The sequence below is a fragment of the Nicotiana tabacum genome, chromosome 20, assembly GCF_000715075.1.
Source record: "Nicotiana tabacum cultivar K326 chromosome 20, ASM71507v2, whole genome shotgun sequence".
NCBI classification, from domain to species: Eukaryota; Viridiplantae; Streptophyta; class Magnoliopsida; order Solanales; family Solanaceae; genus Nicotiana; species Nicotiana tabacum.
This window is the reverse complement of record NC_134099.1, coordinates 167,387,896-167,415,695: the sequence shown is the minus strand read 5'-3', so window position 1 is coordinate 167,415,695 and position 27,800 is coordinate 167,387,896. Positions and strand designations below refer to the sequence as shown.

The 27,800-nt window shown below is 39.0% G+C and overlaps 1 pseudogene; it reads right to left on the bottom strand.

Moving 5' to 3' along the window:
- Positions 1 to 1,550: 1,550 nt before the first annotated feature.
- Positions 1,551 to 19,699, bottom strand: LOC107785396 (patatin-like protein 2; annotated as a pseudogene).
- Between the last annotated feature and the right edge of the window lie 8,101 nt (positions 19,700 to 27,800).

Genomic DNA, 27,800 nt, shown 5'->3' with positions numbered 1-27,800 from the left:
GTTCCTTCAAGATCTTGGATTGCATCAGAAGGAATATGTCGTCTATTGTGACAGTCAAAGTGGAATAGACCTTAGCAAGAACTCCATGTACCATGCAAGAACCAAACATATCGACGTGAGATATCACTAGATTCGAGAAATGGTAGAGAATGAATCTCTAAAAGTCTTGAAGATTTCTACAAGTGAGAATCCCGTAGATATGCTGATCAAGGTGGTACCAAGAGACAAATTCGAATTGTGCAAAGAACTTGTTAGCATGCACTCAAGCTAGAAGTCTGGTGTTACCTCCTTCAGGTGAATGGATCTGGAGGGGGAGATTAATGGAGTCCAAACCCATGTGTAGAAAAAAAAAGGAATCTAATGATGGCAAGAGCAAGTCTTAGAGTTGGCAACCAATTTGCACTGCAAATTGCATAGTGCAAGTTGTAAAGTGAGATCCAATCTTCCGATTGGTTAATTGGGGCAGCCATCCTCTCTATAAAAGGAGAGCTTCACCTCTCATATTATACACCAATCTCAGAGGAAAATATATCTGAGAGTTAGAAAAAAAGAGTGAGGTTTCACAGACAGGGTATAAGCAAATAGTCTGTGAGAAAAATAGAGAGTGAGCGATATTGTAGTGAGGTGAGAATATCAAAAGAGAATTATTTCTTTTGAGTTTTGTAGTGGTATTTAGAGTATTTTACTCGGATCTACAAAGTGTAAAATTCCTTACTATAGTGATATTAGTTGCTCCTCTCAGGTCCGTGGTTTTTTCCCTTATTCAAAAGAGTTTTCTACGTAAAAATCTTTGTGTTCTTGTTGTTCTTTTTATTCTTGTTGATTACCGTATCTCGGTGCTACGTTATTATTCCGTTTTTATTACCATAAATATTATTTCTGTAGGGAGATTTATTCCCAACAAAAATTACCCTACGTTATACTTCAAGCTTCAAGCTGGAATTCCATTAATGTAAAAAATAAATATAATACAATTTTCTAATATAATGGAGCATAATTTGAGATATTTTGTATAGTAAGGTAAAAACATTAAATCTATGTATTATACATGAATGCAACTGCTACAACAAACACTATCTACCAGTACTGCTATTGATTATATCTATTAACAGCAACTATAACAACAACAACAACAACAATAACAACAACAACAATAACCCAGTATAATCCTACTAGTGGGATCTGAGGAGGGTAGTGTGTACGCAGACCTTACCCCTACCATGAGGTAGAGAGGCTGTTTCCAATAGACCCTCGGCATCCTTCCCTCCAAGAACTCCCCACCTTGCTCTTGGGGTGACTCGAACTCACAACCTCTTGGTTGGAAGTGGAGGTTGCGTACCATCAGAGCAGCCCCTCTTGTCTGATAAATCTATTTACAACTCAAGCATAATACATATATTAACAAAAAATTAGAATCATTAAAGGTGTGGTGGAGTGATAATTACTTCTTCATTTTTAATTAAAGCTTTAGTGTTCGAGCTCGGAATGGGTCACCTTTGTTAGGAAGGTCTAATTCAAACCTAACTACAAGAAGAAACAAAGATAACCAGCTACTCTGATCTTATGCCTGTTAAAGCTGCCTTGGATTTCCTAAGCTTCCTTTCTTCGGAAAGCAGCTCGGCAAACCTGACAAAATATTGTTAGGTCAAATCAATTATTCCAAGCAAATTAAATAAATTTTTTATATTGCTTTTACTATATAATATATCTAAAATATGTATAGTGATATTCAGTAGACTATTTTGAATATACCTTTTCAGAGCTTCTTCATTTGAGCCACCATGTTGACATGGTTCAAGTAGACCTGCCTGCAAATTAATCCTTGAAACTGTTTTTTTCAACAGATTTTTCCAACTAATTTCTTCATGTTAACCTTCGTTGATATGTCAGCAGAGGAATCTGTCCCATTCAATGTGTCATCCTATCATGTTCATCAATTACAAATATAGTGTTAATTAAGTTGGATGTTGATCTTAATTTACAGTCAAACCTCTTTATAACACCCGTGTTTGTTTCGATATTTTTCGCATGCTATAGTAAAGTGTTATTATAAAGAATATATGTTATAACATTACATAAAAATTCAGTTTCGAGAAAAAATTTACTTTTATAATGAATGACTGATAGGATGCTATTATAGAGAAGTCTGACTGTATAAGGTCATGTCTTTCTTATATTCTCTTACTATCTTTAATAACATGTATTTACAGTCACACAAATGTTATATTGCTTTTTAAGACAACAAGTTTCAAAAGTTTTATTGTCAAACTTTGTACATAGGTTCACATAAAACGAAACGGACGAATACTTGAATGCGAAGGTAATTATTTTCGGAATGAAGTGCTTGGAGGAGGGCAGAAATATGGAAATCAACCATATCGTCACTGGCATGAGTAAGAAGGTCCAGGATTGGAGATGAACCGCCGTAGAGGAGCCATTTGCAAATACCCCATTTTGCTGCTGTTTTAGCATTGTATTTTGGTTTCATTTTTGCAGATGATCCAGCACCTAATGAGATCATTAAAAATCGACCATAATCTTCTGATTTTGCAGGAAAGAAATCTGGATTTCCGTGGAGGATTTGTTTGGTCACTTGGCTTGTTGCTACAAGTGCCTATGTATACAGAAGTGATCAAGAGTTAGTAATTACATGAACTAATGAGAAATTAAGAAGATAAAGAGGGTAGATATTAGATGTGCGAACAAAGTCTCACATTGGTAGTTGAAAATATTGGAAGCATACATATATAGTATGTAGGAATCTCTTAATGGTGTGAGGTATTTTGGGAAAAACCGTGCGGGCTTAACTCAAAGCGGATAATATCACGCCATATTAAAAGTGTCGCTGTGTTGTTTTAGCCCAACAATAGATATATATTAGGAATAAAGATAATGATAAGATTGTTTACCCGAGAAATCAGATAACGTTAAATTTGTATATGGTTCTAAGGATACGTGATACCCTTTGATACAAATCATATAGAGAGATAGAAATACGAGTATTCTTGACTATGAGAATGGGAATAATGAACAGAAAGAATAAGTAAGATGAAGTAAAACAAGCACAAGGAGATATCTTTATATATGAGAAATGATCTTTTGTTGCCGTGTATTCCGTCTCCATAGCTTACAAGGATCCCCTCATTTATAATAATGGGTTATTACTTTATTTATAACAAAAAATAATAAAATAAAGCATATATTGGAGGACCCATGATGATTTGTCTCTTCCTCGATTCCCGCCAAGATTCTCTCTCTTGGTGCGGTTGTAACGGCTCTTGTCTGTGAGCTCGATACTGGCTCGAACTCGTTACTGGATCGAGCCCTCGGTTTTGGCTTGAGTTCGGCCTTCGGGGTGGGCGTGGCACATTTCCGACCTCGAAGCAATGCCTTGCAGATCGATTTGGTCACGGGCTCGATAAGATTATTGAGCCGACTCCTCGAGCAGCCTTCGGACTCGAGGCTCGTTTATACTATCTTCGGAGCTCACTCCCAAAATTCCACTCCGGTTTCTTGCAACTCGAACTCGATCGAACGTACGAAGGTCAAAATCTATTTCGACTGTATACAGATAGTCCCCTCGTTTCTCATGAAGGATGCGGAGAGAATCGATATGATTTTCGACGGTTCGATCGGGTTATAAGCTGACATTTTCACAGGGATCAATTATGGCGTATGTGATAGTTGTCCCATCGATTTAGTCTTTCAAGGTATTTAATGCTTGTCAGATGGAGGCATGAGAGGCAGCAGATACTGCCGACACTCGAGCACATTGGGTTGCTGAACTTGCTAAATGTAGGTCTCGGAGTGAGACCTTCGAGAAGATACACGCTCGAGGTTTCGACCTTACTGAAGAGATAAAAAAAGGCTAAAGAGCTCGAAGCTGAAGCTGAAGCCTTGGCTTCTGATTGCGATGATGATGATGACGACGATAGCAAGAACGGATCCGAGGACGGGGGAGAGTCTGATATAGAAGCAAACGCTCCTGAGGATGACCAGGAATCTTAGTTCTTAATTTTTTACATTTGTAATCAATCACGTAGATAATTTTATATATAGACAATTTTGTTGACTTGCTTCTATTTCGTGAAGACTTTATACGTGCCTTACAAATGTTTTCAAAAAGATTAAAATGACTTAATCAAATTTGAAGTGATGTAGCTCTTAGGCCTATTAGTCGAGTCAATGATCCGAACTCGAAGTAATGTAGCCCGTTGGCGTAATGGTCGAGTGAATGATTCGAACTTGAAGTAATGTAGCCCGTAGGTGTAATGGTCGAGTGAATGATTCGAACTCGAAGTAATGTATCCTGTAGGCATAATGGTCGAGTGAATGATTCGAACTTGAAGTAATGTAGCCAATAGGCATAATGGTCAAGTGAATGATTCGAACTCGAAGTAATGTAGCCTGCAGGCATAATGGTCGAGTGACTGTTTGCTCGAACTCGAAGTAATGTTGCCCGTAGGCGTAATGGTCTAGTGAATGATTCGAACTTGAAGTAATGTAGCCCGTAGGCATAATGGCCGAGTGAGTGTTTGCTCGAACTCGAAATGAAAGTAGCCCGTGGCCTTAGTAGTCGAGTGAATGATTCGAACTCGAAGTAATATAGCCCGTAGGCATAATGGTTGAGTGAGTGTTTGCTCGAACTCGAAATGAAAGTAGCCCGTGGGCTTAGTAGTCCAGTGAATGATTCAAACTCGAAGTAATATAGCCCGTAGGCGTAATGGTCGAGTGAGTGTTTGCTCGAACTCGAAATAAAAGTAGCCCGTGGGCTTAGTAGTCGAGTGAATGATTCGAACTCAAAGTAATATAGCCCGTAAGCGTAATAATCGAGTGAGTGTTTGCTCAAACTCAAAATGAAAGATGCACGTGGGTTTAGTAGTCGAGTGAATGATTCGAACTCGAAGTAATATAGCCCGTAGGCATAATGGTCGAGCGAGTGTTTGCTCGAACTCGAAATGAAAGTAGCCCGTGGGCTTAGTAGTCGAGTGAATGATTCGAACTTGAAGTAATATAGCACGTAGGCGTAATGGTCGAGTGAGTGTTTGCTCGAACTCGAAATGAAAGTAGCCCGTGGGCTTAGTAGTCGAGTGAATGATTCGAACTCGAAGTAATATAGCTCATAGGCGTAATGGTCGAGTGAGTGTTTGCTCAAACTTGAAATGAAGGTAGCTCGTGGGCTTAGTAGTCGAGTGAATGCTTCGAACTCAAATTTATCTTAATTCTGTTTGCGTAATAAATCTTAAAATATAGGAATTTTTCTTGGGTATAAGATGTCGGTAAAGAGGAGAACTTTCTTTGCAAGTCACTACATATGTGTTCATGTCTCGCGCCTGGGTTCGGGCCAATCTACATGAGCAGGGTTCGTATTGACCATTTGGCTCTTACAATTTTTGCTATTGGAACCCTGTTGTAGCGGAATAACTTTCTTGCGTCTGAACTTGATGTATTTGAGGATCTAATGCCCCCCCTAGTATTCGAGGTCGATTGTAAAGAGGCCTCAGATACTGTTGTAAGAGCAGCATGATCATTGGTTGCCTCGTTAAAAACCTTGTCGGAAAAAAAACCATTTGGGATAAAACCGGTCCAAGGGAAAAAGAGTGCAATGCGTGCTTTCAGATCTATGGCTTCGTATCGAAGGATCCATCTTAGCTCCTGATCGGACTTCTGCAGGGATGAATTTTGAAATGTAAATGAATAATGGAGGGGTCGTACCTTAGCAGTAGTATCGTTTTAGATGTGACACATTCCAACTGCTTGATAGTTGTTTGCCGTTTATAATACCGAGCTTGTATGACCCCTTTCCGACGTTCTCGAGAACCTGATATGGACCTTCCCAGTTCGGTCCTAGTTTTCCTTCGTCTGGATTTCGGGTATTGAGGGTGACTTTCCTTAGCACTAAGTCCGGGGCTTGAAATGGCGGAGCTTGGTTCTTCGATTATAATATCTTTCGATTCGTTGCTTTTGGGCGGCCAACTGGACGAGAGCAGCTTTTCATTTTTCATCCGATAATTTGAGGCTGGTGTTCATAGCTTCGTTATTTGATTCTTCTATTGTGTATCAAAATCTGGCACTGGGTTTGTCGATTTCGACTGTTATCAATGCTTCGGATGCATATACTAAGGAGAACGGGGTTGCCCCCGTACTGGATTTGGACGTTGTTCGATATGCCCAAAGGACTTCGGGTAGGATTTCTCTCCATATACCTTTAGCGTCGTTCAGCCTCTTCTTTTGGTTCTGAATGATGGTTTTGTTTGTTGATTCAGCCTATTCGTTCCCACTTGGGTGGTACGGTGTTGATAATACCCTTCTTATTTTGTGATCTTCAAAGAATTTTGTCACTTTGCTGCCCACAAATTGTTTCCCATTGTCACATACTATTTCAGCGGGTATCCCGAATCGGCATATGATATGATCCCAGATAACGTCTATAACTTCTTTCTCTCTTATTTTCTCGAACGCCTGCACTTCAACCTATTTAGAGAAGTAGTCAGTCATAAATAAAATAAATTTGGCTTTACCTAGGGTCGATGGCAGAGGGCCGACGATATCCATTCTCCATTTCATGAACGGCCATGGGGATAAGACTGAGTGAAGTTGTTCTCCGGGTTGATGGATCATTGGCGCAAACCTTTGACATTTGTCATATTTTCGAACAAATTCCTTCGCATCTTAGCCCATATCGATCCAATAATACCCTGCTCTGATTATTTTTCGAACTAATGTATCGGCACCAGAGTGATTCCCACAAGTGCCCTCGTGCACTTCCCATAGGATGTAATCGGTACCTCCCGGACCCAAGTAACCAATGGTCCATCGAATGTCCTTCGATATAGCATTCCATCCGAATCCAACGTAAATCGAGCAACTTTAGTCTGTAGGGCCCTAGAGTCTTTAGGGTCCGATGGGAGCTTTCCGCTCTTTAAGTATTCAATATATTTATTTGTCCAATCCCAGGTTAAGCTTATTAAATTTATCTCGGCGTGACCTTCTTCGATTACAAATCTTGAGAGTTGAACGACAGTCCCCGAGCTCAAGTCATCTTCCTCGACCGACGATCCCAAATTTGCAAATGCATCAACCTCATTGTTTTGTTCTCATGGAACATGCCGTAAAGTCCATTGTTTGAAATGGTGCAAAGTGACAAGTAGTTTGTCTAAATACCTTTGCATTCTACCTTCTCGAACATCGAATATTTTGTTTACTTGACTCACCACCAGCAAAGAGTCACATTTGGCTTCAATGACTTATGCTCCCAAGTTTTTAGCTAGCTCGAGACCTGCAATCATGGCCTCATACTCGGCCTCATTGTTAGTCGACTTGGTAGTTTTAATAGATTGCCTAATAGTGTTACCCGTGGGTGGCTTTAAAACTATGCCTAGCCCAGACCCCTTCACGTTCGAAGCCCCGTCCGTAAAAAGAGTCCATATCCCCGATAATGTGCCTGATTTCAACAGTTCTTTTTCAATTTCGGGTACGAAGGTTGGCGTGAAATCGGCCATGAAGTCTGCTAAAATTTGAGACTTGATGGCCGTACGGGGTTGATATTCGATATCGTACCCACTGAGTTCGACGACCCATTTAGCTAATCGGCCTGATAGCTCGGGCTTGTGTAAAATATTATGAAGCGGGTAAGTGGTTAATACGCATATGGGGTAACATTGAAAGTACGGTCTTAACTTTCTAGAGGCGCTTACCAGTGCGAGTGCCAGTTTTTCTAAGTGCGGATATCTAGTTTCTGCTTCTCCTAAGGTCTGACTTATATAATAAATAGGAAATTGCGTACCTTGCTCTTCCTGAACTAGGACAACGCTTACTGCGATATTCGATACTGTCAAGTACAAGCAGAGTTTTTCGTCTGTGTTTGAAGTGTGAAGTAGTGGTGGGCTCGATAGATATCGTTTTAGTTCCTCTAATGCATGTTGGCATTCCGGGGTCCAAGCGAAACCATTCTTCTTTTTGAGTAGAGAGAAAAATTTGTGACTTCGATCTGATGATCTCGAAATGAATCGGCCTAGGGCTACAATCCGTCCCGTTAGCCTTTGTATAGATTTCACGTTGTTCACGATAGTGATGTCTTCAATGGCTTTGATTTTATCGGGGTTAATCTCGATTCCTCAATTTGACACCATGAAGACAAGGAACTTGCCCGAACCGACCCCAAAAGTACATTTTTCGGGGTTGAGCTTCATGTTGTATTTCCTCAAAATCTCGAATATTTCCTGCAAATGGGTCAAATGGTCCTTTGCGTGCAGGGACTTAACTAGTGTGTCATCAATGTAAACTTCCATTGATTTACCTATTTGTTCTTCGAACATTTTATTTACTAGGAGTTGGTAAGTAGCCCCTGCATTTTTTAGCCCGAAGGGAATCACATTATAACAATATGTTCCATATTTGGTGATAAATGAAGTTTTTTCCTGGTCCTCTGGGCTCATCCGGATTTGATTATACCCGGAATAGGCATCGAGAAAAGTGAGAATCTCGTAGCCGGTCGTGGCATCGATCATGCGATCGATGTTGGGCAGCGGGAAAGAATCTTTGGGGCATGCTTTGTTTAAATCCTTATAGTCCACACACATTCTAAGTTTGTTTCCTTTTTTAGGCACTACAACTATATTGGCTAACCATTCGGGATATTTTACCTCCCGAATAGACCCTATCTTGAGAAGTTTGGTTAACTCGTCTTTTATGAATACGTGTTTTACCTTGGACTGGGGTCTTCTCTTTTGCTTTACCGGTCTGAACTTAGGGTCCAAGCTTAGCCGTGTGTCGTTGTGTCCGGTGGGATCCGTGTTATATCTAAATGAGATCAGGCAAAACAATCAATGTTATCGATAAGAAGTTGAACGAGTTTCTTCCTAAGTTTGGGGCTCAACCCCGTTCTCAGGTATACCTTTTGTCCAGGCCAGTGCTCGATTAGTATGACTTGCTCTAATTTCTCAATTGTTTATTTGGTGGCGTCGGAGTCATCGGGGATCACGAAGGATCGAGGGGCCCTTCGATCGTCATCTTCTTCGATCATCTGGTTATATGGTTGGGTCGAAATCGATGTCTGTGATTTCTATTTGGTGTCTCATTCTTCTTCTGAACCCGATCCCTTTACTGACGAAGGCAAGGATATTGGTTTCGCTTCCTCGACGGCGAACATTTATTTTGCGGTTGGTTGTTCTCCGTATATTGTTTTGACTCCTCTCGATGTAGGGAATTTGAGGGCCTGGTGTAGGGTCGAAGGTACAGCTCTCATGTTGTGGATCCATGGCCTCCCGAAAAGGGCGTTGTATCTCATGTCGCCTTCGATCACATGAAACTTTATTTCCTGGATGGTTCCGGCCACATTTATTGGTAAGATTATCTCACCTTTGGTGGTTTCACATGCCATATTGAATCCGTTTAGAACTAGAGTTGCGGGTACGGTATGATCCTGCAGGCCGAGCTGTTCTACGACCTTTAATCTGATGATGTTGGCCGAGCTACCTGGATCGATCAACACACGCTTAACTTTAGTTTTATTCATGAGTATGAATATTAGCAGTGCATCGTTATGAGGTTGAATGACTCCTTCTGCATCTTTATCATCGAAGGACAAAGTCCCTATGGGTACGTAATCTTGAGTTCGAGATCGCTTTTCCCTCACAATCGATGTTTTAGTGCTTTTAAGCACTGGTCCCTGAGGGGTATCGACGCCGCTGATGATCATGTGAATGACGTGCTGCGGTTCTTCTTGCTCGTTTTGCTTGCCGAAATCCCTGTTTTTAAAATGTTTCTTTGCCCTATCGCTCAGAAATTCCCAAAGGTGGCCTTTGTTAAATAATCGGGCTACTTCCTCCCTTAGTTGCCTGCAATCTTCCGTTCTGTGGCCATGGGTGCCATGATATTCGCACATTTGATTGGGATTCCTTTGGGTAGGATCGGTCTGCATGGGTCGAGGCCATTTAGTGTCTTTGATGCGTCTGATAGCCGACACGATGGCGGATGTATCAATGCTGAAGTTATACTCTGATAACCGAGGTGCTTCTATAGGATCGGCATATTTATCAAAGCCGCTCTTGCTCATAGGTCCCCGAGAATTTTTCCCTCGATCAATCCTTCAATTGTTCCGAACGGTATTGCATGTTGAACTGTTGTTCATCCGATCTGTGACGTATGGTTGATATCGGTCTTTGTTCGACCTTTGTTCTCTGTCGATCTCCCTTTGGTTTTTAGTAGCTGTCCTGTTTTGATGTATGGGTCCAGACAGAGTTCCCAACTGGTCATCTTCGACCCTAATTTTTGATTGATATCAGTTGTGTATATCTTCCCAAGTTATTGCTGGATACTCGATCAAATTTTGCTTCAGAAGACGTGATGCTATCAAACTTTGCTCGTTCAACCCTTGGGTGAAAGCTTGGACGGCCCAATCGTCTATGACCAGTGGAAATTCCATGTGTTCCATTTGAAATCAGGATATGAATTCCCTCAGCATTTCATTACCCCTTTGCTTTACTTTGAAGAGGTTTGATTTCCTTGTTGCAACCTTTATGGCACCAGCATGTGCCTTTACGAACGAATCTGCTAACATGGCAAAAGAATCGATGAAATTTGGCGGTAGATTGTGATACCAGATCATTGCTCCCTTCGAGAGGGTCTCCCCAAACGTTTTCAACAACATGGATTCAATCTCATCGTCCTCCAAATCGGTACCCTTGATGACACATGTGTAAGAGGTGACGTGTTCGTTAGGATCGGTCGTACCGTTATACTTGTGAATTTCGGGCATACGGAATTTTTTGGGGATTGGTTTTGGGGCCGCACTCGAGGGAAAAGGCTTATGTATGAATGTTTTCGAATCCAGCCCTTTTATCATTGGTGGAGCCCCCGGGATTTGATCGACCCTGGCATTGTATGTTTCCACTCTCTTGTCGTTGGCTTCGACTCGTTTTGTGAGTTCCTCGAGCAATTTAGTAATTTCGGGTGTGGTCCTCGATTCTTGCTCGTTTGATTTCACTATGGCGGGCTCCGTTCTAGGGGTGATTTCTCGAAGCGGATTGGGATCCAACCTTCTTTGTATATGAGTTTGGCTCTGAAACTGAGCTATTGCTACTTGTTGGGTTTGTAACATCTCGAAGATCATACATAAGTTGGCTCCGATTTCCCCCACGTTCTGGGTGTCTCGAGCTACGGATCGAGTACCGCCCTGAATGCTTTTTTCCGGTTCGGAACGCTGATTCGCCTCCAGAGCTATTAGTGAATTGACATCCAACGGTACTTCGGCTCGAATTTTGGGTACTTCGATTCGAGCCTCAGTGCCATCATCAAGTGGCCTTCCGCCCCCGGGGTACCAGGTTGCTGGTTTCATCTTGAAGACCGGCTTCGTGGTCGATAGGTAAAGCCATTGCTGATTCAAAGTTGTAAACTGGTGTGTACAGCAGATTTATATCAAAAAATCACCGTTATCCTTAGCCCCATAGTGGGCGCCAAACTATTTACCCGAGAAATCAGATAACGTTAAATTTGTGTATGGTTCTAAGGATACGTGATACCCTTTGATACAAATCGTATAGAGAGATAGAAATACGAGTATTCTTGACTATGAGAATGGGAATAATGAACAGAAAAAATGAGTAAGATGAAGTAAAACAAGCACAAGGAGATATCTTTGTATATGAGAAATGATCTTTTGTTGCCGTGTATTCCGTCTCCATAGCTTACAAGGATCCCCTCATTTATAATAGAGGGTTATTACTTTATTTATAACAAAAAATAATAAAATAAAGCATATAGTGGAGGACCCATGATAATTTATCTCTTTCTCGATTCCCGGCAAGATTCTCTCTCTTGGTGCGGTTGTAAGGACTCTTTGTGTGAGCTCGATACTCGCTCGAACTCGTTACTGGGTCGAGCCCTCAGTTTTGGCTAGAGTTCGGCCTTCGGAGTGGGCGTGGCGTATTTCCGACATCGAAGCAATGCCTTGCGGATCAATTTAGTCACGGGCTTGATAAGATTATCTAGCCGACTCCTCGAGCAACCTTCGGACTCGAGGCTCGTTTGTACTGTCTTCGGAGCTCACTTTCAAAATCCCACTCCGGTTTTTTGTCACTCGAACTCGATCGAACGTAGGAAGACCGAAATCTATTTCGGCCGTATACAAAGATAATTAATTACTGGATTGTTGGGTGAAAATCCACGATCTACTAGATTGAATTCTTGAAAGTTGCCATCTTTGTCTTGGTTCTTGAAATAGTGAGCTGGAAGATAAGTTGGAGCTGCAGATGTGCTGTTGCATATATCTGATATCCGAGCGTCCATTAATGAATTTCCTTTTGCCTGCATGATGCATGAAATATACATTAGGTCACAAGTTCGAGCCGTAAATTACACTCCCTTAGGTCGTGGCTCTTCTTTGAATTTTATATGAACTCGAGATGCATCGTTCACCGCGCTACCCTTTTATGCATATATGTTGAATGCGTGATTAATAAATAAGTCATACAAATTGAGATCAAGGATGAGCTAGCTAAAAACTAAAGATTATTAATTTTAGCATTCTTTTCAAGAATACAAGTTTGTAAAGAATTAAGGATGTTATTAATTAACATAAAAGGACCAACCTCAAATGTAGAGAAGACAGTTGGCTGCAAATTCTTGATATCAAAAGTTGGAATAACAATGTTGGTTAAAGTTTCGTGCAATCGAGTCTCCCCTAGTTTCTCCTTTATAACTTTGTGAAGATATTTCCCGTTGTACTTTGGTCTCACTAAAGATTTCAATATCCTTTTTATTGATCCTAGCAATCCTTTGAAATAAAACAACTTCAACGTTATATCACAAAATCAAATAGTAAATAAACTAATGAAAAATATATATTGCTTGATTGAAAAGTGATCGATTTTACCCGTTGTGTGGAAATATCTTGGGGCCATGTTCAAGATAGAAGGGCATAATATCTTTAGCACCAAAAAGAGGACGTCCCTCTTTGTCTGGTGTAGTTAACATAGACGTCACTAATCCACCAGTGCTCGTCCCTGCAATTACATCGAAGTAATCTGCGAGCCTTGCATCCTTTCCGTCCAATTCCTATTGTCCAAATTTTTAACTCGTAAGTTTAAACTATAATAGAGCATTAATTTGCCAAACTTGTTAATTTATTACTACTTACTATTCCATAGAAATATCACATTAATGCTGATTACAAAATGCACGATTTTATAAGTTAGAACAAGATTGTGAATATATACTAGTAGTACTAGACATTGAGTACAAAGGATTTTATTTAGGATCACAAAAAAGTGTATGCTTATCATAGAATTTAAATAAACGTACGTATTAGACATGATATTTTGTCAAAAAGTTATATTTGTAAAATTTCTTTTTTTTTTTTATGTAAAGAAAAATATTATTAATCTCCAAACCAACCAAATATACACATTCCTTCTGAACTGTACAGGCTAGAGGTAAATTCCTTCTAGCCGCAAAATTTCCCTATCTATCTTCCCTATCTTTATTTGCTAAACAATTCCTCTATCCATTTCCTTCTATCTCTCTCCTCTTTCCTAATATTTTGCATATTCAATCTAACTTTGCATTCTTATTGGATATGTTTAAAAATCACCATTGGACGTGGTACTTTGTTATTCCATATTGCATCATTTCTGACCTGTCATATTTTGTACATCAACGCTGCCACAACTGCTATAATAAGTTTTCTGCACATTTTACCTTTAACATTTCTTGTTAGTCTTCTCCACAAGCCATCAATATCTGGTTCATTTATCCCCAATCCTAGCCATTCCAGCAGAATTCTCAGGCACTCTTTCGAAAATGACATTCGAAGAACAGGTGTTGAATTGTTTCTTTACTTCCACCACACATTTCGCTCCTTGTTTATGTACATACTCCAATTTTTTTCCAGTCTTTCTCTTGTCAACAACCTTTAATGGACTGCTAACCAACTGATAATACTATGTTTTGGAATATTAACAGAGTTCCAAATCCATCTAGCCCAGGGCCACTCATTCAGCTCCCTTTCCTCCATTGGTATCCTTTTTGTATAGAATACCTTCCACCTATTTGTTGCTAGTCATTCCCCCTATATCCTCCCTTGAACTTTTCCATTATAGTTCATATTCTCTTCTAATACCAACTACAATCAGTTGGTGGCATATATTGTTTCCAGCTGGTCCCTTTGATGTATATGTGATCCACCCATTTCACCCATAATTTATCAGCCTTTTGAGCAATGTTCCACACATATTTTGCAATTGTTGCCTCATTCTATACCATACAATCCATTACTCCTAGTCCTCCTTTGTGCTTCGGCCTATATACTATATCCCATGCAATCAATGGAGCTTTATTAGTCTGTTCTCTCCCATCCCACAAGAAGTTTTTACATATTGCAGTCAGCTTCTTCAGAACAGACTTAGGTAGGATAAATATTGATGACCAGTATATATGAACATGTAGCAGAGCAGAATTGATTAGTTGAACTCTACCAGCATATGACAAGTTCCTCGAACTCCAGGCCTTTATTATAGTGGTCATCTTATCTATTAGGATTTCACAATCCATGATTGATAACTTCTTTGCTGAAATTGGAACCTCTAAGTATCTAAATGGCAATGACCCTTTCTGATATCCAGTTGCCTCACATAAATCTTTAAAAAACTTGCTTCCATAGCCATCTAGACCTGGTGATTTATCTCCATTGATTGCCCAAACGGTTATTTTAACCTCTCTTTCTGTAAACTTTTCCTCTAACATGTTCCTTTGTATTTCCATAATTACTGGTCCTTGCTGAATCAGTATGCTATTAACATGCTCCTTTTCCTTATTCTTAGTGCCCAACAAAGTAGTGTAGAAATAAATAAAGGAATTTGCAATGGCATCCACCTTAGTTTGATTGACTCCATGTGCATCTGTTATAGAGAAGATTCTGTTCATATTCCTTCTAGCCTTCATCATACTATGAAAATATTTAGTGTTTAGGTCCCCTTTTTCCAGTCACTGTGCCTTACTTTTCTTTCTCAAATACTGAAGTCCTGCTTCATTCAACCTCTTAGTCTTCCTGATTAGGCTTGCTTCTTCCTCTTGTAGCTCCTGATTAAGAGGTGTTTGCTGATTTCTTTGTTGACATTGCAGTAATTCTTCTTGTGTTTGATCTGCTTTCTTTTCTATATGACCGAACTTCTCTTTATTTAGCTGCCTTAATTTTCCCTTCAGGTTGTTTAGTTTTCCCACCAACTCATACATTTTGGTCCAGTTTTGTTTGTCTTCCAGTCCTTCTTTACTATCTCTTTGTAATCTTGTGCCATGCTCCACATGTTAAAGTATCTGAACATATGCTGCTTCTTTTGATCTACTGCCCATCTAATTATTGCAGGACAGTGATCAAATATCCCTTCATTCCTATAGTATACCTCTGAATCTGGTAAAGCCAATATCCATTCATTATTGACCAATACCCTATCGAACCTACTATATACTCTGTCATTACCTCCCTGTTTGTTGTTCCACGTAAAGAAGGCCCTTGAAGACTTCATATCCTGTAATGTACATTCTTCCACACATTGCTTGAATCTCTTATTTTTGCCATTGTAACTGGACTCCCAATCCTTTCTTCTTTATGTAGGACACGGTTGAAATCCCCCATGACTGCTCAAGGTTCATCCATATGCTCATGAATCTCCTTGATATCCTCCCATAATTTTCTTCTTAGTGCAGCATCATTGAATACATTGACCATTGTTACTGAAAATTTCCTTCTTGTTCCTCTATGATGTACTTTACAATATATTAATTATTCTGTGACTTTGTATATGCTTATATCAAATACCAAAGGCTTCCATAAGAGCCATATTTTTCCTCCTTTATGTTGACTTAGATTCGTACTATAGGACCATCCATTACATAAGTTAAGAGCAACTTTCTGATCCTTAGCTCTCTTAACCTTAGTTTCCAAGAGGCCAAATAATCCAACCTGAGAATTATGCATAAACAGATGAATTTCCTTCTGCCTATCTGGATTATTTATCCCCCTGGTATTCCAAAAGCTAATTTTATCCATGTGTTGGTGGGCTCCCCCCACCCTTGTCAACTACAACCCCCTTTTGTCCTACATTATCATTCTTTATTGTTTCCGTCTTCTGCCTTGCCTAACTTGTACTTGACCCTTCTTCATTTTGCTACTTTCCTAGTGTAGCAAACACATTACCTATCTTAAATGATGCTTCTTGCACCACCACTACTTTCCTCACATACTTCCCAACTTTATACCCATAATTTTGAGCTGGATTCCTTCCCATTTCTAGCTGCTTATTGTCCCCCTGTTTTTCTTTTTGTTGCTGCTTTGCTCCCATTTGTTTTGCTTGATCTTTTTGTATCTATTTCCCTTCTTTCTGATGAACTATCTCCTTTTGTACTTTCAGTTCTTGTTGCTTCTCATTCTTCTCTCTTTCCTCCTGTAGAAATTTCGCACACTCATAAATGTCATGTCCATAATTCTTGCATTTGTCACACATAACAGGTTTTCATTCATAATGGACTGCCTGCTCTATTATTTTTCAGACTCATTTTCAAATCTAATACTTGACGGGTATTGTTGGTTCAATTTCACTTCAACTAACATTCTTGCATATGTTAGTTTTTTTTTTTGTAGTAGTAGCAGCATCTTCCTTTAGAGGCTTACCAATCAACCCAGCTATTTTTGTAAGAGCCACTTGTCCCCAATATTTGATATCTAACCCTATCAATCTCATCCAAATAGGAATGTTCTCTATTTTCTCCTTTGTGATCTCCATATATGGCTTCTATGGTTTCACAATTACTGGTTTTCTATCAAACAATTGAACACCTTCTTCCACTGCTTTGCTTCTACTTTCAACACTATGAAAACTCGCCAGGAATACCCCTTTGTTTAGTTGTGCTACTTTGTCAATCCCCAATGCTCCCCAAATTCTCTTGAAATATCCATCAATTACTACTTGTGATGGATTAGACCCTAAAATATAGCACACAACCGCTGTTGTCCAGTAATACACCTCATCCTTAATGTCCGCCATTGTAATTTTCATATTCAGTTCAGTATTTTCCTTAATTAGGTCTAGACCTTCCTCTATCGGAATTGAACCCACAACATTGCTCCATCATTTAGTTTGATTCTAGGGTTCTAGTTGAACCTGTATTTTTGTTCACCATTGCTTCCTCTTCGACAAGATCTGCCCATGACGCCCTATTCACCACTGGGATTTTATCGTTCCTCTTGTTCCCTCACTGTGGTGTGGTTGGATTTGAAATCTGATTGATATCCAAAGGTATGATTCCTTGGATCGCATTGATACTTTTCACTTTATTCGCATCTCCCGATTGTGGCACTCCCATACGCACTGAATTTGTTGTCTGACCTCTACCTCTAGTCCTCGATTTTCTCGCCATTTTCAGTTGTCGCCGAGAGAGAATCGCATTCTAGAGAGAATGTTTTCCTTTTCTTTCTTCTCTCCAAGATATTCGACACTTACCAACTTAAAATTTCTTTTTATTTGGTTCATATTGCGGTCTGGAAATAAGATAATTTTGACATCTTTTTTTTACAACACATGCATAAATATTACGCCTATGTACAAAGAAATATGAACTATAGATTCTTTTCAAACTGAATATAAAATTAAAATTCTAGATTTATTGCGAGGTGAATAAATTCTTGATACTACATAAATAATAGTAAAAATTACATGGGGCGCCCTATTTGGTTGGCCCTTTTTAACTTATGCCCGTTTTATTTTTCCGTTTGCATCCGTACAAATTTTTTTATTAAAAGCGTTTTAAAAAGATGATTTTGCCCTTCTTTAATAAAAGACTATTGACAAACTACAGGACAAAAACTTAAGCATGTTTAGGCTGAAGTTTTAGCAAATAAACTAAAAAACTTCAGCTTGTTTAGACTGAAGTTTCGGATAAAACTCTACACAAAACTGTAGACTGCGTTACAAAACTTCAGCATGTTTTGGTATGAAATTTTAGCAAATGAACTAAATAACTGCAGCATGCATTAGCAAAAACTCTTTAAAAAATTACTTACTGCAAGACAAAAACTTAAGCATGTTTAGTCTGAAATTTTAGCAAATGAACTAAAATATTTCAGTATGTTTAGTCTGAAGTTTTAGCAAATGAACTAAATAACCTTAGCATGTTTTATCTGAAGTTTTAGCAAATGAACTAAATAACTTCAGCATGCATTAGTAAAAACTCATTAAAAATTACATACTACAAGATAAAAACTTAAGCATGTTTTCTCTGAAGTTTTAGCAAATGAACTAAAAAACTTAAGCATGTTTAGTTTGAAATTTTAGCAAATGAACTAAATAACTTAAGCATGTTTAGTGTGAAGTTTTAGCAAATAAACTAAATAACTTAAGCATGTTTAGTCTGAAGTTTTAGCAAATGAATTAAATAACTTAAGCATGTTTAGCTTGAAGTTTTAGCAAATGAACTAAATAACTTAAGCATGTTTAGTCTGAAATTTTAGCAAATGAACTAAATAACTTCAGCATGTTTAGTCTGAAATTTTAGCAAATGAACTAAATAACTTCAGCATGTTTAGACAGAAGTTTCGGATAAAATTCATGATAAAACTGTAGACTGCAGGATAAATAATTTCAGCATGTATTAGCATGAAGGTTTAGCTTCAATGTGAAACAACTTCATGCTATATTAGCATGAAGTTTTAGCTTCAACATGAAACAACTTCATGCTACATTAGCATGAAGTTTTAGCTTCAAGGTGAAACAACTTCATGCAAGTGTGATTCTGAAGATGAATCCGAACAAGTTTCTGATTTTCTTATAAAGTTGCTGAGAGGAGAGGAGGAAATCGTTTTATATCATTTGTCAGGGGTGTAATTGTCATATTATTATGGATCTTATGTGAGATGGCTACCAAATCAATAATTTTAAAAAGTAGGGTACAAAATAAAAGGTGGCACAAATATAGGGTATAGCTGCAAATCCCACTAAATAATAGTAATTAACAAACAATATTCTGTCAAGCTCCAAATTATTGACAATTTATTACATTTAACCTTTTTATTTCTCAACTTTTACCATCTGAATTTTTAATTAATAAATTACCGAAACAATTTATCAACTTAAAACAATAACAAACCTACCCTTCATTTAAAACCAATAATAATCTTTTTAAATGAATTTCACAGATTATTAAGACAATACATGAAACATATATTAACATCTTGTAAAAGAATAAACTGCATACATAAGCAAAGCGCACGCATATATATAACAAGCCTCGTATGGAGAATGTAAGCAAGTTGCGGTGAAGTGGTAAATACTCCTTCATCTTTAATTACATGTCTTGAATTTGAACTTTGGGTATAGACTTGCCTTTGTTAGGGAGCATTCTACTCCAAAGTGGGACTTTTCGATGCAAATTTAGATTTAGTCGGGTCCCAATACGGATATCGAACACCCGCTAAGAAACAAAATAAAAAGAATGCATGCAAGTTCAAGTTGGATGATTCTCACGGTCTCACCTGAAGTTGAGATTCAAGGTATTCAAGAACGGTGGCAGGTATGATTCCCCTAATGCCTCCACCATCGATGCTGAGAATAGTGACAAGCTTTTCTTCAGTTTGAGACTGAAGACCTTCAGGTGAAGCCAATGTTGTTATTTTCATCTTTCCTATTGATCAATGCTAAAAAAACTTTGTATGACAAAAAAATGTTGTTTTTTTCTTCTTTGGTTCTCAGCAAGTGATACCTTTTATAGGTGTATTTGATCAGAAAATAGAAAGTTTTACAATATATATTCCCATCATGGAAAGGAACTAATTGGTACCATATTAGAAACAAAAATAGAATATTTACTACATTAATTTAGGAAATTATATATGAATTAAGATTTGTCTATTAGAAAAAGGTTTTAATAATTAACATAAATAAGAATGTTTTCCGTTCACATGAATTGAGTAGGAATTTTCCTGGGAGAGTTCTTTTTTTTCTCGGAAAGTTGTTTCCGATCATTAATGGGATATTATTTTTGGAAACTACGTGCACATGAGGATATTTTCTTGGAAAGTACTGTAGTTAAATTTACCAAGATGTTATGGGATTGGGAGTCTCTGGACTGTGAGTGAAACAAAGGGAAGGAGCAAAGATTTCAAATAGGATGCCACGTGCAGACAACAGTTACATGAAAAATATTACGACAAAATAACGCGGTGAGATGGATATAATTCCTTCCTCAACCGTAGCTCTAAGCTAAAGCTGACTTCACAATTTATCTCTATAAAGCTCTTCTTTTCCAACAACAAGAAAACAGAAAGTTAGGAATGAATTAAAGAGAGAATAGATTTAGTGTGCTAGATAGAATGGAAGATCGGGAATTAAGATGGAGGGGGTAGTAGTTAGTATAGCGTACTTCTTTTCTATGCCGGTAGCTTTAGTTTTTTTTCTCTCCTCTTTTTGGCATATTCTTGGACTCCTATTTTATATTTGTTGTTGCTCCTGTTTCGTCGCGTTGCTTTCTCGTTCTTCCTGTTTCTTTTCCATAACTTTTTTTTTATTTTTATATTGCATTTCTTAACTGATGTGACTGTGAGCCGAGGGTCTATTGAAAATAACTTCCCTACCTGCAAGAGGTAAGGGATAAGGTCTGCATATACACTCTTTTCCCCATACCCCACTTTGTGGAATTACATTGAGTTATTGTAAAGAGTGGAAGATGAATATTGATTCAAGTAACAGCTATAAAAATTAAATGTATTGCTAATAGTACCGACCTCTATACATTTAAATGGGACAAAGAGACTACCATGCATCGATTATAATCTCCTGAAGAGTTATTTGGGAAGAAATTAAGAGGAAAAACATTAAGGGGCTGTGGAGTTTCAAGATTATTTAAAAACTCATAATCAAGCTTTAGTCATATAATAACGAACTAAGAATGATGGTTAACTGATCTAACAAGAGAGTAGTAAACTCCAGTAGGCCTTTTAGCCAACAAAGAAGAGTGAGTTCCCTTCTCCGCAACTTTGCCTTTGTCCAACACAGCAATTGTATCACAATTTTGTATAGTACTTAGCCTATGTGCCACAACAACGCCTGTTCGCCCAACCATCACTCGCTCAAGCGCACCTTGTACTACTTTCTCTGATTTACTGTCCAATGCGCTTGTCGCCTCGTCCAATAATAACAGTAACACCCCTGGATTTTTCAATATTGCATGAGCTATCGCGATTCTCTGTTTTTACCCTCTTGATAATTGCAGTCCCCTGTCCCCGCACCATGTGTCATATCCATCTTTTAATGGTGATATGAAATCATGAACATTTGCTGCCTTCGCAGCCTCTATAATTTCTGTGACTTCCACTTCTTCTGATTCTCCATAGGCTATGTCTTGTCTTATAGTTCCGGTAAACAATATAGGTTCTTGGCTTACAAGCGCTATGCGCTTCCTCAAAGACCTCAGGTGGTACGATCTTATGTCGCGTCCGTCTATTTTTACTAAGCCATTTAAAGGATCATAAAATCTTTGTATCAGACGAATTAGACTTTCCTGATCCACTTTGTCCTACAAATGCTGTTGATTTTCCTGCTTCGATTTTTATTGTAAATCCACGTCGCACATCTGAATATGGCCCGCTATTTTCACGGGGTTGTAACCTTCTGAATCCTCTGTGGCTTGATTAAAGAATATCGATCTAACACCGCGAAGACTGACCCAAACAGTATCGGCACCTTTGGCCCGCGATAGAAACACAATGTGAGGAGACGTTGGACCGCGATTAAAACAAATGCAATTCTCCACGCGATAAATAGGCCAATTATGCAAACGATGGTCATTGCCGAGATTGTTTGAAGGAGTAATAACAAATTTTAGCGAGGCATTTGCATCTATATCCATTTTTGGGGTCACTATTGAACTTATACCCGCTTTGCACAAAAAATTGCAGGTCTATCCACTTTTCGGGTAACTTCAGACATACGGGCCGGAAGTAACAAAAACTTATGTCTAAAATTTGAACTTTAGAATTTTTTGCCTGAAGTGTGACCTTATCAAAGTAAAACTTCAGATATTTTCACCTGCAATTTGGCCTGACTCGCAAAGACAATCGGGAAAACATCAGTTTATAGTGCAAACTTCAGACAAATTAGTCTGAAGTTCTTCAGTTTATAGTGCAAACTTCATACCCGCTGAATAACTTTAGACTTGGAATTAACTGAAGAACACAACCAAATTAAATAAAGGACCAAGAAAAAATTCTTGTTTATAAATATAAAAACCACCGGTGTAAGAGACTCCAGTCCAAGGCAGCCAATAATTCTCCACTATGAAATTGGAGACACTGAAATAAGATGCATCCAAGAAGTTAATCTCACCACGATAACAAGCCATGTAACCCTCTTACTGGTATCCGATCCTGGACACGTGTTCTTATTGTTTACCCTTAAAAAACGGATAGCAATTGAATTTATATGTGGTTTTAAAGATATGTGGATTAATTCAATACAAGTGATTAATGACGTTAGATTAAGCAAATGAAAGACGTAATAAATGACCAAATCAATGATAAGGGTAATTTCGGGCTCGGTTGATGGCTCGATGAAGAACCTGCCCTCGATTCCAAGCTTGTACTTATGACGAACTTAAGAACAAGAATAAGAACTTTGAACAACATAGAGAATAACTTAAGAACATATGCGTGTTACAATGTGTCCCATGAATAATAAGCTTCCCCTTTATATAGTAGGGGAGTTTTACCCTAAGTATAATTCTAAGAAAGGTAAAACTCTTTTGTTTCGCTAATTACTGATATTTTGCCGATACGGCCGAGATTCACGTCGTAATATCCGGTTGGTCACAGACATCACGGCCCTTCGTTATCCGTGTGCAGTTGTTGGGTAATGCTCTCCGAAGTCTTGATCCTCGAACCGGACCTGGAGGACACGGTCCCGATACCCCCGAGGGCAGGTGTTTTGCCCGAGCACCAGTACGAGGGGCTCCTCACTTTGACTCTGGTTCATTACGATTGCGTTTATACTCTATTTGACTCGCCGGGAAATCGAGTCATTCATTGGGCTCGGTTTTACCCGTATACAGATAGTCCCCTCGTTTCTCAAAGAGCAGGCTCGCCGAAATGATGGGAAACGACATATGACTCTAGTTCCTTCCTTTGTACGTTACAATGAGGGAGTCGAAACGCCCCATCAATCACTTTGTTCTGACTTCGGACATGTGTCGTCTCACCAACAGTTGCCTCTGAATGCGAAGTGTCACGATCCAATTTTACCTATAGGTCGTGATGGCCCCCAACACTATATCTAGGCAAGCGAACTAATAAATTAAATATATATCGATAAAATTTAAATCTAAGAAAATAATAAGACGCCAAATTCTACCAATGTGTGTGCCAAGACCTAGTGTCACAAGTGTATGAGCATCTAGTAGATTATACAAAACTCCAAATACTGTCTGAAATGAAAATAGACAAAATTAAAAAAATACAAGAAGAGGCATTGGTAGCTATAGGACGGCTCAGAAAGGCAGCTCGCCACTATGCCCCTGGATAACGAGGATGTGCGATGATAGGTCCTCCGCTAGTATCTGTCTCAGATCCTGCGCAAAAAGTACAGCAAGTGTAGCATGAGTACGTAAACAACGTGTTCCCAGTAAGTATCAAGCCTAATCTCGAAGTGGTAAAGACGAGATAGCCGACTTTGACACTCACTAAGAGTCAACAATAATAAATGGAATAAATTATAATTATTCAAATCAACATGAGAGTTAACAATAATTTTATTCAATTAGCAGAGATAATTAAAAAAATCCTTCAAATGCAATAATTTCCAATCTATTAATTAAATCCTTCAATTTCAATAAAAAATCCAATTTATCAAATAGCTTTACAAGCTGCAATTCAATTTCAATAAATTTTTAATTTATCAAATAGCTTTACAAGCTGCAATACACTGTCCAAGTATCGTGTAATTATTATTATTATTAAGCACGATTTCTGCCGAGGTCGTACGGCCCGATCCAGAGTTTCGTGTACACTATCGAGGGATGTGCAGCACGATCTATAGATGCATCTATCCTGTCGAGGCATTCGGCCCGCTCCACAAGAAATGAGTACATTTTCTTATGTACCTCCGGAATGAGAGTATATTTATTATAAGATAAATTCAGGAGGAAGAACAATTTCTCTTAACAATTAATTAATTTAAACAGAAAATTTAAGCATATGAGATTTTCATCCTTTAATATCTTCCCTAACAATTCACAATATATATATATATATATCAAATAATTTAATAATTTACACAAGTAATTCATGCTTTTGAGTCCTAAACTACCCGGACTTTAGCATTAATAGTAGCTACGCAAGGACTCTCGTCACCTCGTGCGTACGTAGCCCCCACAATTAGTAACAATTATTTAATTTAATCACCTATGGGGTAATTTTTCCCTCACAAGATTAGACAAGAGACTTACCTCAATTTGCTCCAATTTAATCCACTAGAAGGTCTTTTCCAAGATTATTCAACTCTGTCTGGCTCGAATCTAGCCAAAATAATTCGATACAATCACTAGAATTTATAGGAATCAATTCTATAAGAAAATACTACATTTTCAATAAAAATCTTAAAATTAATTAAAAATTAGTCTGTGGGACCCACATCTCGAAAATCCAGCGAAAGTTACGAAATATGAACGCTCACTCAACCACGAGTCTACCCATACCAAAATCACTAAATTCCGCTAACAATTCGACCCTCAAATCCTCAAATCTATCCAAGAGGGTTTTCAAACGTTTCAAACTCAATTCACCAATTAAATGATAAAAACAGTGATGGATTCGGGTAATTTAACCAATATTGAGTTAAGGACAGTTACCCCGTTGTTTTCTCTGAAAATCTCCCAAAATTCGCCCAAATCCGAGCTCCAAATCGTTAAAAATAAAAAATGGGAAGAAGTCCCATTTTCAGAACTTAAACTCTCTACCCAGTGATTCCTTCTACGCGATTGCGATGCACTGACTCACGTGATCGCATAGCACAAATTTTACTGCCCAGAAGATAACCTTACGCGATCGCATAAAAGACCCACGCGATCGTGATGCACTGACTCCGCAACCCTACCCGATCGAGAATCTCTTCACGCGATCGCGAATCATTAAGTGCGTGGCCCAGCTCCTCCCCATTTTCCCCTACGCGATCGCAAATACCGACACGCGATCGCGATGCACATGCTGGTCTAACCTAGGCGATCTCGGACGTGCCCACGCGATCGCATAGAACAAATTTCCAGCTACCAAAATTAAGCCTACGCGATCGCAACTCCATTCACGCGATCGCGTAAAACAAATCCACCTCTGCCCAAATTACTCTATGCGATCGCAGACCAACGCACGCGATCGCGTATAAGGAATTCAGAAGAAAAATACCAGCAGCTATCAACAGTCTCCCAAAGGCCAAAAGTGATCTGTTAGCCGTCTGAAACTCACCCGAGCCCCTCAAGACCTCAACCAATTATACCAACAAGTCCCAAAACATCATACAAACTTAGTCGAACCCTCAAATCACACCAAACAACGCTAAAACCACGAATCATCCTCCAATTCAAGCTTAATGAAACTTAAGATTTTTCAACTTCTACATTCGATGTTGAAACCTATCAAATCAAGTCCGATTGACCTTAAATTTTGGACACAAGTCATAAATGATATAACGTAGCTATGAAAATTTTCAGAACTAGTTTTCACTCCGATATCAAAAAGTCAACTCCCCGGTCAAACTTCCAAACTTAAATTCCTATTTTAGCCATTTCAAGCCTAATTTAACTACGGACTTCCAAATAAAATTCCGAACACGCTCCTAAGTCCAAAATCACCATACGGAGCTGTTGAAATCGTCAAAATTCTATTCTGGGATCATTTTCTCAAAATGTTGACTGAAGTTAAACTTGGCCTTTTAAAGCCAACTTAAGGAACCAATTGTTCCGATTTCAACCCAAACACTTCCTAATCCCGAACCAACTATCCCCGCGAGTCATAAATCATTAAAAATACATATGGGAAGTTTTATTTTAGGGAACGAGGTTCTATAAGTCAAAATGACCGGTTGGTCATTATACGAAGCGTCCACTCTTTTCCTATAAAAGCCTCATTCCTTTGTCATTTTTCTACTTTTCGACTAAATCGCTACCTTCGAGCTTTCCAGCCATAATCAAAACCTTCTTCAAACCTTCATATATTCATCCTTGTTCTTCAATATCCATAGAAATCTCCAAATGTCTGCCCAGATTTTCTTCAAATCTTCATACTCTGTTCTTCAAAACCCGTTTTTCCAAAACTTTGCATTCTTTTCCCAAATTTTCAAACATTCCCCTAGATGACAATGGACAAAACATCAAAAATCGTTCCTAAAAAAAATGTCTCTTCATCTTCCCAACCAGCGGTTGCTGGTGCTGAAGCGGTCGCCCCTGAGGTGGTTGTCCTCGAAACGCTTCCCCCGTTCTGGCTGCTAACGAATCGGCCGCCGAGCCTCCCTTGTCGGCGTTCATTCTGGGGGGCTGCTCAATTGCAAATGAATTTAAAGTCGAGAGGCCCTCACGCAAACATGACCAGGGTGAAGGAGTCTCATAGTTCGTAAGGACTACAATTGGGAAGGCAAGAACGTAGTAGTGCCCAAGTCGAGAGGTCGTCACCATCCACGTGGAGGGGTAGTTAAGTGTTTATACTTATCCCTTCACACTGGGCCCAATAGACCCAATCGTTCTAGTTTTTTTCAAGAGGTATGAGGTGTGCCTCGGGCAGATCACATATTATCTCGGCTGGTATACTGAACCGACATATTATGTGGTCCCAAATAAAGTCGATGACTTCTTTTTCCCGGACCTTCTCGAACTCTCTATCTTCGACCCACTTAGAGAAATAGTCAGTCATAAATAGTATAAATTTAGCCTTAACGTGTTCCCATAATAGGGGACCGACAATGTCCATTCCCCATTTCATGAAAGGCCAAGTCAAAAGGACCGAATGTAGTAATTCCTCGGGTTGATGGATCATTGGTGCATGTCTGTGACAGATGTCGCTTCTCCGTACAAAGTCTTTCGCATCTTTCTCCATGTCGATCCAGTAATAGTAGGATCTGATTATCTTACGAACTAAAGACTCTGTTCCCGAATGGTTTCCGCAGGTGCCTTCGTGAACTTCCCTCAAAACATATTCGGTGTCTCCAGGCCCCAAGCATATGGCGAGAGGGCAATCAAATGTTCTTCTGAACAGGGTACCTTCGGATAGACTAAACCTGGCCACCTTTGTGCGCAGAGCTCTCTATTCTTCAGGATCCAAGGGAAGCTTCTCGGTCTTCAGGTAATCTATATACTAGTTTCTCTAGTCCCATGTTAAGCTTGTTGAGTTTATTTCAGCAAAGCCTTCCTCCACTACCGATTTCATGAGCTGTACGACTGTTCCTGATCCTGGAGCACGTGTTGTAGGGTCAATTCCTTGAATAGATACAGCGTTACCTATAATTTATCCAAGTATCTTTGCATTCATTCCTCTTTCACTTCGAATGTCCCATTGACTTGATTTACCACAAGGAGGCAATCACACTTAGCTTCGACCGCTTCGGCCCTCAAGCTTTTAGCCAATTCGACATCTGCAATCATGGCCTCATACTCAACCTCATTATTAGTCAATTTCACAGTTCTAATAAACTTTCTAACTATGTTACCCATAGGCGGCTTCAACATGATGCCGAGTTCGGACCACATTGCGTTCGAGGCACCAACCGTAAAGAGGGTTC